The sequence below is a fragment of the Ornithorhynchus anatinus genome, chromosome 7 (assembly GCF_004115215.2).
Source record: "Ornithorhynchus anatinus isolate Pmale09 chromosome 7, mOrnAna1.pri.v4, whole genome shotgun sequence".
In the NCBI taxonomy this organism is placed as follows: domain Eukaryota; kingdom Metazoa; phylum Chordata; class Mammalia; order Monotremata; family Ornithorhynchidae; genus Ornithorhynchus; species Ornithorhynchus anatinus.
The window spans coordinates 81924823-81937474 of record NC_041734.1 but is presented as its reverse complement, the minus strand read 5'-3'; the positions used below and the strand labels follow the sequence as shown (position 1 = coordinate 81937474).

General features: G+C 55.7%; 1 protein-coding gene across 2 annotated transcripts in view; it reads left to right on the top strand.

Annotated features, from left to right (window-relative positions):
* Nucleotides 1-666: 666 nt before the first annotated feature.
* The window catches only part of MYO1B (myosin IB), an 87462-nt gene continuing 75476 nt past the window's right edge, over nucleotides 667-12652 (top strand). For both annotated transcript variants that reach the window (XM_029068998.2, XM_029068997.2), the window contains exon 1: nucleotides 667-788. The gene's annotated coding sequence lies outside the window, so the exon portion shown is untranslated. The remainder of the gene's footprint in view (nucleotides 789-12652) is intronic.

Below are 12652 nucleotides of genomic sequence, written 5' to 3'. Positions count from 1 at the left end.
ATGTGGATGCGCCATCGCCGGCGGCGCCGAGCGGCGGCCGCTGGGGGGCGCCCCGATCCCACTCGGAAGCGCCATCGCCGGCGGTGACGAGCGGCGGCCGCTGGGGGGCGCCCTGATCGCATGTGGAAGCGCCATCCCAGGCGGTGCCGAGCGGCGGCCGCTGGGTGGCGCCGTCACAGGCGGTGCCGAGCGGCGGCCGCTGGGGGGCGCCCCGATCCCACTCGGAAGCGCCATCGCCGGCGGTGACGAGCGGCGGCCGCTGGGGGGCGCCCTGATCGCATGTGGAAGCGCCATCCCAGGCGGTGCCGAGCGGCGGCCGCTGGGTGGCGCCGTCACAGGCGGTGCCGAGCGGCGGCCGCTGGGGGGCGCCCCGATCCCACTCGGAAGCGCCATCGCCGGCGGTGACGAGCGGCGGCCGCTGGGGGGCGCCCTGATCGCATGTGGAAGCGCCATCCCAGGCGGTGCCGAGCGGCGGCCGCTGGGGGGCGCCCCGAACCCACCTGGCGGGGCGCGGCGGCCCCACCTGGGCGGCGCCGCTGCGGGCCGCCCCGGACAGGGGTCACGACCCCCGGCCCCCGGGCCCCGGCCCCGCCCCGCCCCCCGGCCCCTCCCCGAGCCCCGCCCCCACCCCGCCCCACCCCCATCCTCCCCGCCCAGCCGTGGGACAGTCCTGGCCGCCGGGCACCGGTCCCTCCCTCTGTCCTTGTGTCCGTCCGTGTGTCCGCCCTCGTCGGAGGCGACCGGAGCGCTCAGCCGGTCGGTGCCCGGGACCGTCCGCCAGCCGACAGGTAGCACCGGCCGGCCCTCCGCTTCTCCGTCCCTCCGTCCCTCCGTCCTGCCGGACCTGCCCGGGGAGCGAGGGGGTCTCTGTCTGTCTGTGTGTGTGAGCTTGGGATTGTGCACGAGTAAGTGTGTCTGGGAGTGTGCATGGGGTGTGTGGGTGTGAGTTTCTGGGGTGGGGAGGCGTGGAGGGGAGCAGCTTTGTCCCCGGCCCGGGGGTGGGGGGCACACAAAGAGCCGGGGGATGGGGGATGGGGGGAGGAGAGGGATGGGAGGAGGGGGATTCACTCATTCATTCGTTCAATCGTCTTTATTGAGCGCTGACTCTGTGCGGAGCACCGTACTAAGCGCCTGGAATGGACAATTGGGCGACAGCTAGGGGAAGGGAGGAGGGGGGTCCCGACTGGGGTGGGAGGGAGGGGAGGATGAGGGGGGACAAGGAGGGGAGGGGGCCCGGTCCCGCCCAACAGCAACAGCAGCTGCTTCGACTCCCGCCCCGCTCCTTTGTTCCGTTGCTTAGGGCGGCATCTCTGGGTGCGGAACGTGTGAGTGTGTGTGGGCACCCCGGCCCGGATGGGGGGACCCCCCCCCGCGCCCCCACCCCCAGTCCCTGAGCTCCTTCAGGGCCGGGGTCTCCTCTCTCTCTCTCTCTGTAGTCGACTGTCCCGGGCGCCGAGTCCGGTGCCCTGCGGGCGCAAAGCGCTCAGTAAATACAACGGGATGAATGGATCTTTGTGTGGAAGGTGCGGCCGTGGGCCTTTGTGAAGGTGCCGTCCGGGGGATGGCGTCCGCCCACTCGGTTGTGCTGGACTCCCCCGACCGCTCGGTACGGGGCGAGGGGGCGCAGGAAGCGCTCAATAAGTACCGGGGATTGAATGATCGTGTGTGAGTGTGGGAGGCAAGGAGGGCAGGCAAAGCTAGCTGTCTGTCTGTCTGTCGGGAAAGGAGTCCGCGGCCCAGCTGGGCCCCCGGCCAGCGCTTTGTGCGAAGGGGCAGCGAATAATCGTCGTGGGCGGCAACACCAAGTTGTGCGATTGGCCGTCCGTCCCCGGCCGGGCGCTCAGGGACCTGCCTGCCGGCCTGCATGCCCGCCCAGGGGGTCCTGCCCATCCTCGGAGTCCGGCCTGCCCGCTCCCAGGGTCCTGCCCACCCTCGGGGTCCGGCCTGTTTGCCCTCGGGGTCCGTCCTGCCCGCTCTCGGGGTCCTGCCCATCCTCGGGGTCCGGCCTGCCCACTCTCAGGGTCCTGCTTGCCCTTGGGCTCCATCCTGCCCGCTCTCAGGGTCCTGCTCGCACTCGGGGTCCGGCCTGCCCGCCCTCGTGGGCTTGGGGGTTGGGGTCTGGGCAGATATCCGGGGTCAACAGGCAGCCCTCCGGCCCACAGAGGCAGACAGAGACAGACAGAGAGAGAGCCCAGAGCCCAGAGCCGGGCCCACCCGCACTGACCCGAGACTGACCCGGACTGACCCAAGCGCTCCTCCCCTCCACGCTGTTCCGCTCCTCTCCTGGGGAATCGGACTGAGACACCAGAGACAGAGAGACAGCTCTAGACTGTCAGCTCCTTGTGGGCAGGGAATGTAACTGTATATTGTTGTATTGTCCTCTCCCAAACGCTTAGTACATCCTCTGCGCAGATTAAGTGCTCAATGAATAAGACTGAATGTGTGTGTGTGTGTGTGTGTGCAAGCTCTATACTGTCAGCTCACTGTGGGCAGGGAATGTAACTGTTTATTGTTGTATCGTCCTCTCCCAAATGGTTAGTACATTGCTCCAAAACAGTAAGCGCTCAATAAGTACGACTGAATGAATGAGTGTGTGTGTGTGTGTAAACTCTAGATTGTAAGGTCATTGTGGGCAGGAAATGTACCTGTTTACTGTTGTGTTGTCCTCTCCCAACGCTTAGTACAGTCCTCTGCACACAGTAAGCGCCCAGTAAATTGTGTGTGTGTGTGCACGTGAAATCCCTCCAAAGTCTTTCCCAGCAGATAAAGCCCCTTGGGGAGGAGCAGCAGGGTGGGGAGAGGGGCCCTGGGCCCAGGACTTGGGGCAGCTGTATTTTAGAATGGATTTGGCGTGGCAGGAGGGGTTTCTCTGCGTGAGGAGGACCTGGAGGACCTGCAGGCCCGTGTTACTCCTGCCGGACACGTTCTGGCCCCGGGGGATCCCTGGGGCGGTGCCCTGGTCTGCTCCAGGCGCAGGGGTTCAGGGGATGAGCAGGGGTGGGGGGAATGTCTGAGAGTCTCTGCCTCCAGTGCCCCAGTGTGCTCGGGGGCGGAGCAGGTATCTGACATGAGGTGGGGGTCCTCGTCTGAGGTAGAGCGGGCAGTTGGCCGGGGCCTGGTGAGGTGGGAAGGGGCAGTTATGCGGGGCGGGGTAGTGGTCTGTGTCAGGGAGGGGCAGTGGTCCGGGGTGGGGCAGGGCAGTGGTGTGGGGCGGCGTGGGGCGGTCATCTCTGGCGTTTGGGGCAGTGATCTGTATCGGGGTGGGGCAGGGCAGTTGTCTGTGGCAGGAAGGGGCAGTTGTGTGTGTGTGGGGGGGGAGGGCAGTGGTCTGAGGTGGGCAGGACAGTTATCCGAGGCGGGGTGGGACAGGGCAGCTGCGGGCCCCTTGAGTGGTGACCGCCAAGGGCTGGATGCAGAAGCCGGAAGGAAAGAGGAGGGAAGAGGGTCCAGTATATTGTTGGCGGTTCCCAGGGGGCCTTCCGTGCTATTGTTTGGCAGCTTGCAGCATCTGGCGGGGGCTGGCAGGCACCCAGCCAGCCTGTCCCCCGCGCTGACGAGTAACTGCTGCCGTGGGAGCCCTGAGGCTCGGGCCGGGCCCGCCCCGGCCCGCCCACTGGCCCTCCTCCCACTGGCCCTCCTCCCACTGGCCCTCTGCCCACTGACCCCCCACCCGCCCACCCACCCACCTGGCAGCCTGATCCCAGCTGGGCAGGGAATCCGGATGCTTCCTGGGGAAATCCTTAGAGGGGAGTGGGCTGGGCCGTTGAGGGCCGGGATTTTGTCTACTCACTCTGATGTCCTCTCTCCAGAGCTCAATCCAGTGCTCTGCACACAGTAGACAATAAGCTTCTTGAGGGCAAGGGATCTTATCTACTAATTACATCCCTAAAATCCACCTCTTTCCATCCAAACTGCTCCTGTGTTGATCCAAGGCCTTATATCCTATCCCACCTTGATTATTCATTCATTCAGTCAGTCATTTATCGAGGACTTATTGTGTGCAGAGCACTGTACTAAGCACTTGGGAGAGGACAGTGATAATAAATAACAGATTGTCTATCTTCTTTGCTGTATTGTACTTTCCCAAGCCCTTAGTACAGTGCTCTGCACACAGTAAGCAGTCAATAAATACAATTGAATGAATGAATAATAATGATCTTACTGATGTGCCAAGCACTTACTATGTGCCAAGCACTGTTCTAAGTGCTGGCGTAGATACAAGGTAATCAGGTTGTCCCACGTGGGGCTCACGGTCGTAATCCTCTTTTTACAGATGAGGTAACTAAGTGCGCACTATGTGTCAGGACTGTTCTAAGAGTTGGGGCAGATCCAAGCAAATCGGGTTGGACACAGTCCCTGTCCCATGTGGGGCTCACAGTCTCAATCCCCTTTTTAAAGATGAGGGCATTGAGGCCCAGAAAAGTGAAGTGATTTGCCCAAGGTCACAGAGCATAAAAGTGTCAGAGTGAGGATTAGAACCCCATGACCTTCTGACTCCCGGGGCCCAAGCTCTATCCACTCCGCCGTGCTGCTTCTACATTACAGCAATAAACAGTCACATTCCCTGCCCACATTGAGCTTACAGTCTAATAATAATGGTGGTATTTGTTAAGCGTGTACTATGTGCAAAGCACTGTACTAAGCACTGGGGGGATACAAGGTGATCAGGTTGTCCCATGTGGGGCTCACAGTCTTCATCCTCATTTTACAGATGAGGTAACAGGCACAGAGAAGTTAAGTGACTTGCCCACAGTCACACAGCTGGCAAGTGGCGGAGCTGGGATTCGAACCCATGACCTCGGACTCCCAAGCCCGGGCTCTTTCCACTGGGCCACGCTGCTTCTCAGACTAGAAGGGGGGGAGACAGACATCGATACAAATAAATGAAATGACGGATATGGACATAGTGGTGTGGGGCTGGGAGTGGAGATGAGCAAAGGGAGCCAGTCAGGGCGACGCAGAAGGGAGTGGGAGAAGAGGAAGGCTTCTTGGAGGAGATGGGCCTTCAATAAAGCTTTCAAGTGGGGCAGAAGTGTCAGAAGTGAGGAGGGAGGGAGTTCCAGGTCAGAGGCAGGGTGTGGGCAAGGGGGTTGGTGATGGGCGAGGCGAGATTGAGGCAGAGTGAGAAGATTCGCAGTAGACGAGAGGAGCGTATGGGCTGGGTTGGAGAAGGAGAGAAGTGAGGTGAGCTAGGAGGGGGCAAGGGGTGGAAGGCTTTAAGACAATGGTGACGAGTTTTTGTTTGATGCGGAGGTAGATGGGCAACCACTGGAGTTTTCTGAGGAGCGGGGTGACATGTCCCAAACCTTTTTGTAGAAAAATGACATGGGCAGCAGAGTTCAGTATGACCTGGATTAGGGAGAGAGAGGAGGCAAGGAGGTTGATGCAATAATCCAGGCGGGGTAGGATAAATGCTTGGATTAACGTGGTAGCAGTTAGGATGGAGAGGAAAGGGTGGATTTTAGCGATGTTGTGAAGGTGGAACCGGCAGGATTTGGTGACGGATTGAATACGTGGGTTGAATGAGAGAGAAGGGTCAAGGATAACGCCAAGGTTACGAGCTTGTGAGACCGGAAGGATGGTGGTGCCCGCCTGTGTCTCCCCGCTTCCAGAATGTGAGTCCACTGTTGGGTAGGGATTGTCTCTGTTGTTGCCAAATTGTACTTTCCAAGTGCTTAATACAGTGCTCTGCACACAGTAAGCACTCAATAAATATGATTGAATAAATGAATGAATGAATGAATGAATGAATGAATATAGTGATGGGAAAGGCAGAGAGAGGACAGGGTTTGGGTGGGAAGTTAAGGAGCTCTGTTTGGGACATGTTAAGTTTGCAGTGATGGGAGGTCATCCAAGTAGAGATGTCTTGATGGCAGGAGGAGATGTGAGACTGCAGAAGGGGAGAGAGATCAGGGGAGGAGATGTAGATTTAGATATCATCCGCATAGAGGTGGTAGTTGAAGCCGTGATTACTGCATCAGCCTCCTGGCTGACCTCCCTGCCTCCCGTCTCTCCCCGCTCCAGTCCATACTTCACTCTGCTGCCCTTTTCTGCAAAGCCATTCGGTTCACGTTTTACTACTCCTCAAGACCCTCCAGTAGTTGCCCATCCACCTCTGCATCAGATAGAAACTCCTTCCCTTCAGCTTTAAAGCCCTCAGTCAGCTTGCCCCCTCCTACCTCGCCTTCCTGATTTCCTACTACATCCCAGCCCGCACACTCCTCTTCTCGAACACCAACCTACTCACTGGGCCTTCATTCCGCTGAGCTCTCGCCTACATCCTGCCTCTGGCCTGGAACACCCTCCCCCTGTATATCCGACAGACAGTGACTCTCCCCGCCCCATTAAAGCCTTACTGAAGGTCCATCTCCTCCAAGGGACCTTCCCCCACTATGCCCTCATTTCCTCTTCTCCCACTCCCTTCTGCACATCCCTTCGCATCCTTTATTCACCCCTCCCTCATCCCCGCAGCACTTTATATACACAGCTGTAATTTATTTACATCAATGTCTGTCTCCCCTTCTAGACAGTAAGCTCTTTGTGATCGGGAAATGTGTCTATCAACGCTGTTATATTGTAGTCTCCCAGGCGCTTAGTACAGAGCTCTTCCCACAGTAAGTGTTCAATAGATATGATTGATTACTCTCCCAAATGATCAATGCAGTGCTTTGCACACGGTAGACTGCAGCTCCTTGAGGTGACCTAGGGAATGTGGTTACTTTCATTCATTCAATCGTTTTTATTGAGTGCTCAGTGGGTGCGGAGAACTGTACTAAGCACTTGGGAGAATACAGTACAAAAATAGACACATTCCCTGCCCACAACGAGCTCACTAGAGGGGAAGACAGACATTAATGGAAATAAGTAAATGACAGATATGGACATTAGTGCTGTGAGGGTGGGTAAGGGGGATGAATAAAGGGAACAAATCAGGGCAGAAGGGCGTGGGAGATGAGGAAAAGTGGGGCTTAGTCAGGGAAGACCTTTTGGAGGAGATGGGCCTTCAATAAGGCTTTGAAGGCGGGAAGAGGTATTGTCTTTAGGATATGAGGAGGGAAGGCCTTCCAGGCCAGAGGCAGAAGGTGGGCGAGAGGTCGGTGGCGAGATAGATGTGATGGAAGCCCGGTGAGAAGGTTGGCATTAGAGGAACCAAGTGTGCACGTTGGGTTGGAGTAGGAGAATAGCAAGGGGAGGTGAGAGGAGACAAGGGAATTGAGGACTTTAAAGCCAATGGGGAGGAGTTTCTGTTTGATGATAACTAAGGCTCTTGGACTCCCTGAAGTACTTAGTACACAGGATAAGTGCTCAGTAAATATCGTTAAAGATAGATAGATGGTACTTGGTAGAACACCCTCCTCGCTGTAGAAACCTCAATACAAAGCTCTGAATTGAAGTCAGTCACTAAACTGAGCCCCTGTTTCCCGATCTATAAAATGGGGATAAGATCTTTGCTCTCTCAAACCCTCTCCCTGATGGGACAGGGATTGTCCAATATGATTATCTCGTATCAACTTCAGTCAAAGGCATTTATTGAGTGCTTACAATGGCCAGAGCACTGTACTAAGCATTTGGGAGAGTACATTTTAATAGAGTTAGTGGGCCTGATGTTGCCCTCAAGGAACTTAGAATCAAGCCGGGGAGACAGATGATAAAAGTACAGTAGCAGAGAGGAGAAGCACAGAGTCTAAGGACATGCTCATTATTATTATTATTGTTGTTGTTATGGCATTTGTTAAAAACTTATAATGTGCCAAGCACTATTCTAAGTGCTGGGGGAGACACAAGGTAATCAGGTTGTCCCACGTATTGCCCACCGTCTCCATCCCCATTTGACAGATGAGGTAACTGAGGCACAGAGAAGTGAAATGGCTTGCCCAAGGTCACTCAGCAGACAAGCGGTGGAGCCGGGAATAGAAGCCACAACCTCTGATTCCCAAGCCTGGATTCTTGCCACTAGGCCATGCTGCTTCCCCCACAGCTTCATAAGTGCTCTGGGGCTGGGGGTGGAGCGAGGATCAAAGGGCTTAGGGAAAACAGACCAAAGTTCACAGGTGATGCTGAGGGGAGGGTGAATAGAGAGAGAAGATTGATCAGTCGTATTTACTGAGCGTTTACCGTGTGCTGGGCATGGTACTAAACACTTGAGAGAGTACAACACATTATGAGAGACACATTCCTGGCCCTCAGCGAGCTTACAGGGAAACCGATCAGGGAAGGCTTTCTGCAGATGTGACTTGAGGAAGGCCTTGAGGACGGGGAGAGTGGCAATCTGCCAGATGTGAATAATAATAATAATTATGTTGGTATTTATTAAGCACTTATTATGTGTCAAGCCCTGTTCTAAGCTCTGGAGTAGATACAAGGTCATCAGGTTGTCCCACTGGGGCTCACAGTCTTTCTCCCCATTTTCCAGATGAGGTCACTGAGGTCCAGAGTAGTTAAGTGGCTTGCCCTAGGTCACATAGCAGACAAGTGGCAGAGGCGGGATTAGAACCCACATCCTCTGACTCCCAAGCCCGGGGTCTTGCCACTAAGCCACGCTGCTTCTCACCCAGCCACCCTGCAAAGTATAACATAATATAAGAGACACATTCCCAACCCAAAACGAGCTTACATGAGAAACTGATCCGGGAAGGCTTTCCAGAGATGTGATTTTCGGAGGGCTTTGAGGACGGGGAGAGTGGTGGTCTGTCAGATGTGGAGGCGGTCCTGGCCAGGAGGGAGGACGATGTGGGGTAAGGATGGGCGGCACGCTCAATAAATACGATTGAATGAATGAATGAGATAGACAAGATCGAAGGACAGGGAGTAGGTTGGTGTTAGAGGAGCGAAGTGTGTGGGCTGGGCTGGAGTGGGAGAGCAGCGAGGTGAGCTGGGGGAGAAGCAATTGAGCGTTTTAAGGTCGTCGGTGAGGAGTTTCCGATCGATACGGAGGTGGTTGGGCCAGGAGGGGTTCCTGGAGGGTCTTGAGTGGGGAGATGCGGACCAAACGTTTTATAGAAAAATGGCTTGTGCAGAGCTGATGAAGCAGTCCGTGGCTGAGTGCTGTGAGGGGTGGGAGGCTTCCTGGAAGCAGGGGGCTTCTGGGCAGCCAGCAAGGGCCCCCAACCTGAACCATGGGCCTCTCCGAGCCCCCAACCCCTGCCCCGTGGCAGCTCCAACAGTACAGCCAGCCGTGGACCGGTGCTGACAATAATCAATCCATCAATCAGTGGTGTTTACTGAGAACTTACTGCGTGCACGGCAGCATGGCCTAATGGCTAGACCCCCGGCCTGGGAGTCAGAAGGACCTGGGTTCTAATCCTGTCTCCGCCACTTGTCTTCTGTGTGACTTTGGGCAAGTCACTTTGCTGGGCTTCAGTTCCTTCGTCTGCAAAATGGGGATTAAGACTGTGAGCCCTATGTGGAACCGGGACTGTGTTCAACCTGATTACCTAGTATCTACCCCAGCACTTAGAACATTGCTTAGCACAGAGTAAGCGCTTAACAAATGCCATCATTATTGTTGTTATTATTATTATAGTTACCAAGTGCTTGGGAGAGGACAGAACAGCAGATTGGGTAGACCCGTTCCTTGCCCACGAGGAGGTTACAGTCTAGAGGGGGAGTCAGATGTTAATAGAAATAAATTAGAGTTCTAGACATAAGGGCTGTGGGGCCGAAGAAGGGGTGAAGAAAGGGAGCAAATCCAAATGCAAGAAGCAGCGTGGCTTAGTGGAAAGAGCCCGGGCTTGGGAGTCAGAGGTTGTGGGTTCTAATTCTGACTCCACCACTTGTCTGCTGTGTGACCTTGGGCAAGTCACTTCACTTCTCTGTGCCTCAGTTGCCTCATCTGTAAAAATAGGCATTAAAAATTGTGAGCCCCACGTGGGACAATCTGATTACCCTGTATCTACCCCAGCGCTTAAAACAGTGCTTAGCACATAGTAAGCGCTTAACAAATGCCAACATTATTATTATTATTATTAGAAGGAGTGGGAGAAGAGGAAATGAGGGCCTCGTTGGACACATGGGATATCCCAGACATTGTGGCATCCTGTGCTGTGTCCATCCCGGACAGACCCCTGGCCATCAGATAGTCACCATGGGGTCAACCAGACAGTCACCATGGGGTCAAACGCAATGGCTGAACCCCCATTCCCCCCCCCGCCCCCGCCCCCCGCTTCCCCTGGGGCTGGGCCACTGAGGGGGTGAGGGAGAGGTGCTATATAAAGGAGCGGCTGCTAATTCCAGCTCTGGGGACAGGCGGGGTGGAGAGCCGGTGGTTTTTCAGGAGATTTTTTTAGGAGTTTTTCTGGGATAATGACAGGCGGAGGGTGAGGGCGAGTCCGGAGTGAGTGGCTGAGGGCGGAGCCCAGGGCAGAGGCCGGGGGTCCGGCTGTGGGGCCGGGGGCACCGGGAGGCCCTCTGACCCCCTGGATCTGATATGCCCAGACACGGTGGGGTGGGGCATTCCCCTCTGTCCACGCTGGGCCAGGCCTGTGGTCCATTAGGTGGGTCAGGGTACCTGGGGGAAAGAGAAGCGGAGTGGTCTAGTAGAAAGAGCCGAGGCCTGGGTTCTAATCCCCCCTCCTCCACTCGCCTGCTATGTGAAGCAGAGAAGCAGCGTGGCTCAGTGGAAAGAGCATGGGCTTTGGAGTCAGAGGTCATGAGTTCGAATCCCAGCTCTGCCACTTGTCAGCTGTGTGACTGTGGGCAAGTCACTTCACTTCTCTGGGCCTCGGTTACCTCATCTGTAAAATGGGGATTAAGACTGTGAGCCCCATGTGGGACAACCTGATTCCCCCCGTGTCTCCCCCAGCGCTTCGAACAGTGCTCTGCACATAGTAAGCGCTTAACAAATACCAACATTATTATTATTATTATGTGACCCTGGGCAAGTCATTTCACTTCTCCTGGCCTCAGTTCCCTCATCTGTGAAATGGGGATTCAATGCCTCTTCTCCCTCCTACTTCCAATGTGAGCCCCTTGTGGGACCTGATGATCTTTTATGCTCTCCGGCACTTAGGACATAGCTTGGCACCTTGTAGGTGCTTAACAAATACCCAATTATTGTTATTATTCTGTCCCAGCTTCTCTAAGGGCCTGCTGGGCGACCTTGGGCAGGCCGCTTACCCTCCCTGGGCCTCCATTTCCTCCACTGTAGAATGGGATATAAATTTGTAGAATGCAGAGGGGCTCAGTGGATAAATCATGGGGCTGGGAGTCAGAAAGACCTGAATTATAATTCTCGTTCCCGTCACTTCTCTGCTGTGTGACCTTGGGCAAATCATTTCACTTCTCTGGACCTCAGTTACCTCATCTGTAAAATGGGAATTAAGAAGGTGAGCCCCATGTGGAACAAGGGACTGTGTCCAACCTGAGTAACTGGTATCTACCCCAGTGCTTAGAACAGTGCTTGGCACATAGTAAGTACCTAACAAGTATCAGCTTGTTGGTGTGGGGAATGTGTCTGTTTATGGTTAAATTGTCCTCTCCCAAGCGCTTAGTACAGTGCTTTGCACACACAGTAAGCGATCAATAAATACAATTGAATGAATAAATAATTTTTCTCCCCCTCTAAACTGTAAGCTCGTTGTGGACAGGTAATATGTCTATTTATTCTTTTATTGTCCTCTTCAAAGCGCTTAGTACAGTGTTCCACACACAGTAAGCGTTCAATAAATGCGATCTAATGAATCCACCTCTTTCTTCTCCAAGACTATGAACCCCATCGTGGGCACAGGCTGGGTCAGATCTGATTATTCCATGTTGGCCCGAGTGCTTGGCACACAGTGAGCACCAAATTGATACACACAGGCCAACTTGGAGGCCAGCTTGCACGGAGCTGGACCGTGATGGAATTCCTCTGCCTTTCTCCGGTGCCCGGGCCAGGCATTGCCCACAGCTGGTGCCTGGCACACGCCGGACCCCGCGGGCACGTGCTCGTCCCCAAGGGTCCGTGCCCGGCCCCACGGGCACACGCATGTTAAGCTCAGGCGGACTCCTGTCGTCACGCGGGAGGGACCGGGCCGGGGGAGGGGGCGGTCACCCCTCTCTGTCCCCCGCTGGTGCAGAGACGTCTCCGGGCCGTTTCCGGACTGGCCTGGGCCATCTGGGGCTGCTCTGCCCACGGGACCCTAAATTTAGGCTTTAATTGTCAGGCCCGAAAGCCGGCCTTGCCCTGCCCTGCCCTGCCCTCCCCTGCCCGAGGTCTGGCTCAGGGTGGACAGCGGGGGCGTGCGAGGAAAGGCTATTTCGAGGCGCCCCCTGGACGGTCATTGGCGGGCAGTCACTGGGCATTCAGGCAATCAGATCCTGGGTGGCCCATCTCCTCCAAGAGGCCTTCCCTGACTGAGCCCTCCTTTCCTCTTGTCCCACTCCCTTCTGCATCGCTCCGACTTGCTCTCTTTCTTCATCCTCCCAGCCCCACAGCATTTAGATCCATATCTGTCATTTATTTATTTGCTTCTAATAATGTCTGTCTCCTCCTCTAAACTGTAAGCTCACTTGGGCAATAAAAGTGTCTATTGTATTGTTCTGTAGTCCTCTCCCAAGTGCTCAGTCCAGTGTTCTGCCCCTGTAAGTGCTCAATAAATCTGATTGACTGACTGACCCTCCCCGACCCCCGGGAGGGGGCTGCTCTGGGGGCCTAGAGGGGTCCAGGAATTAG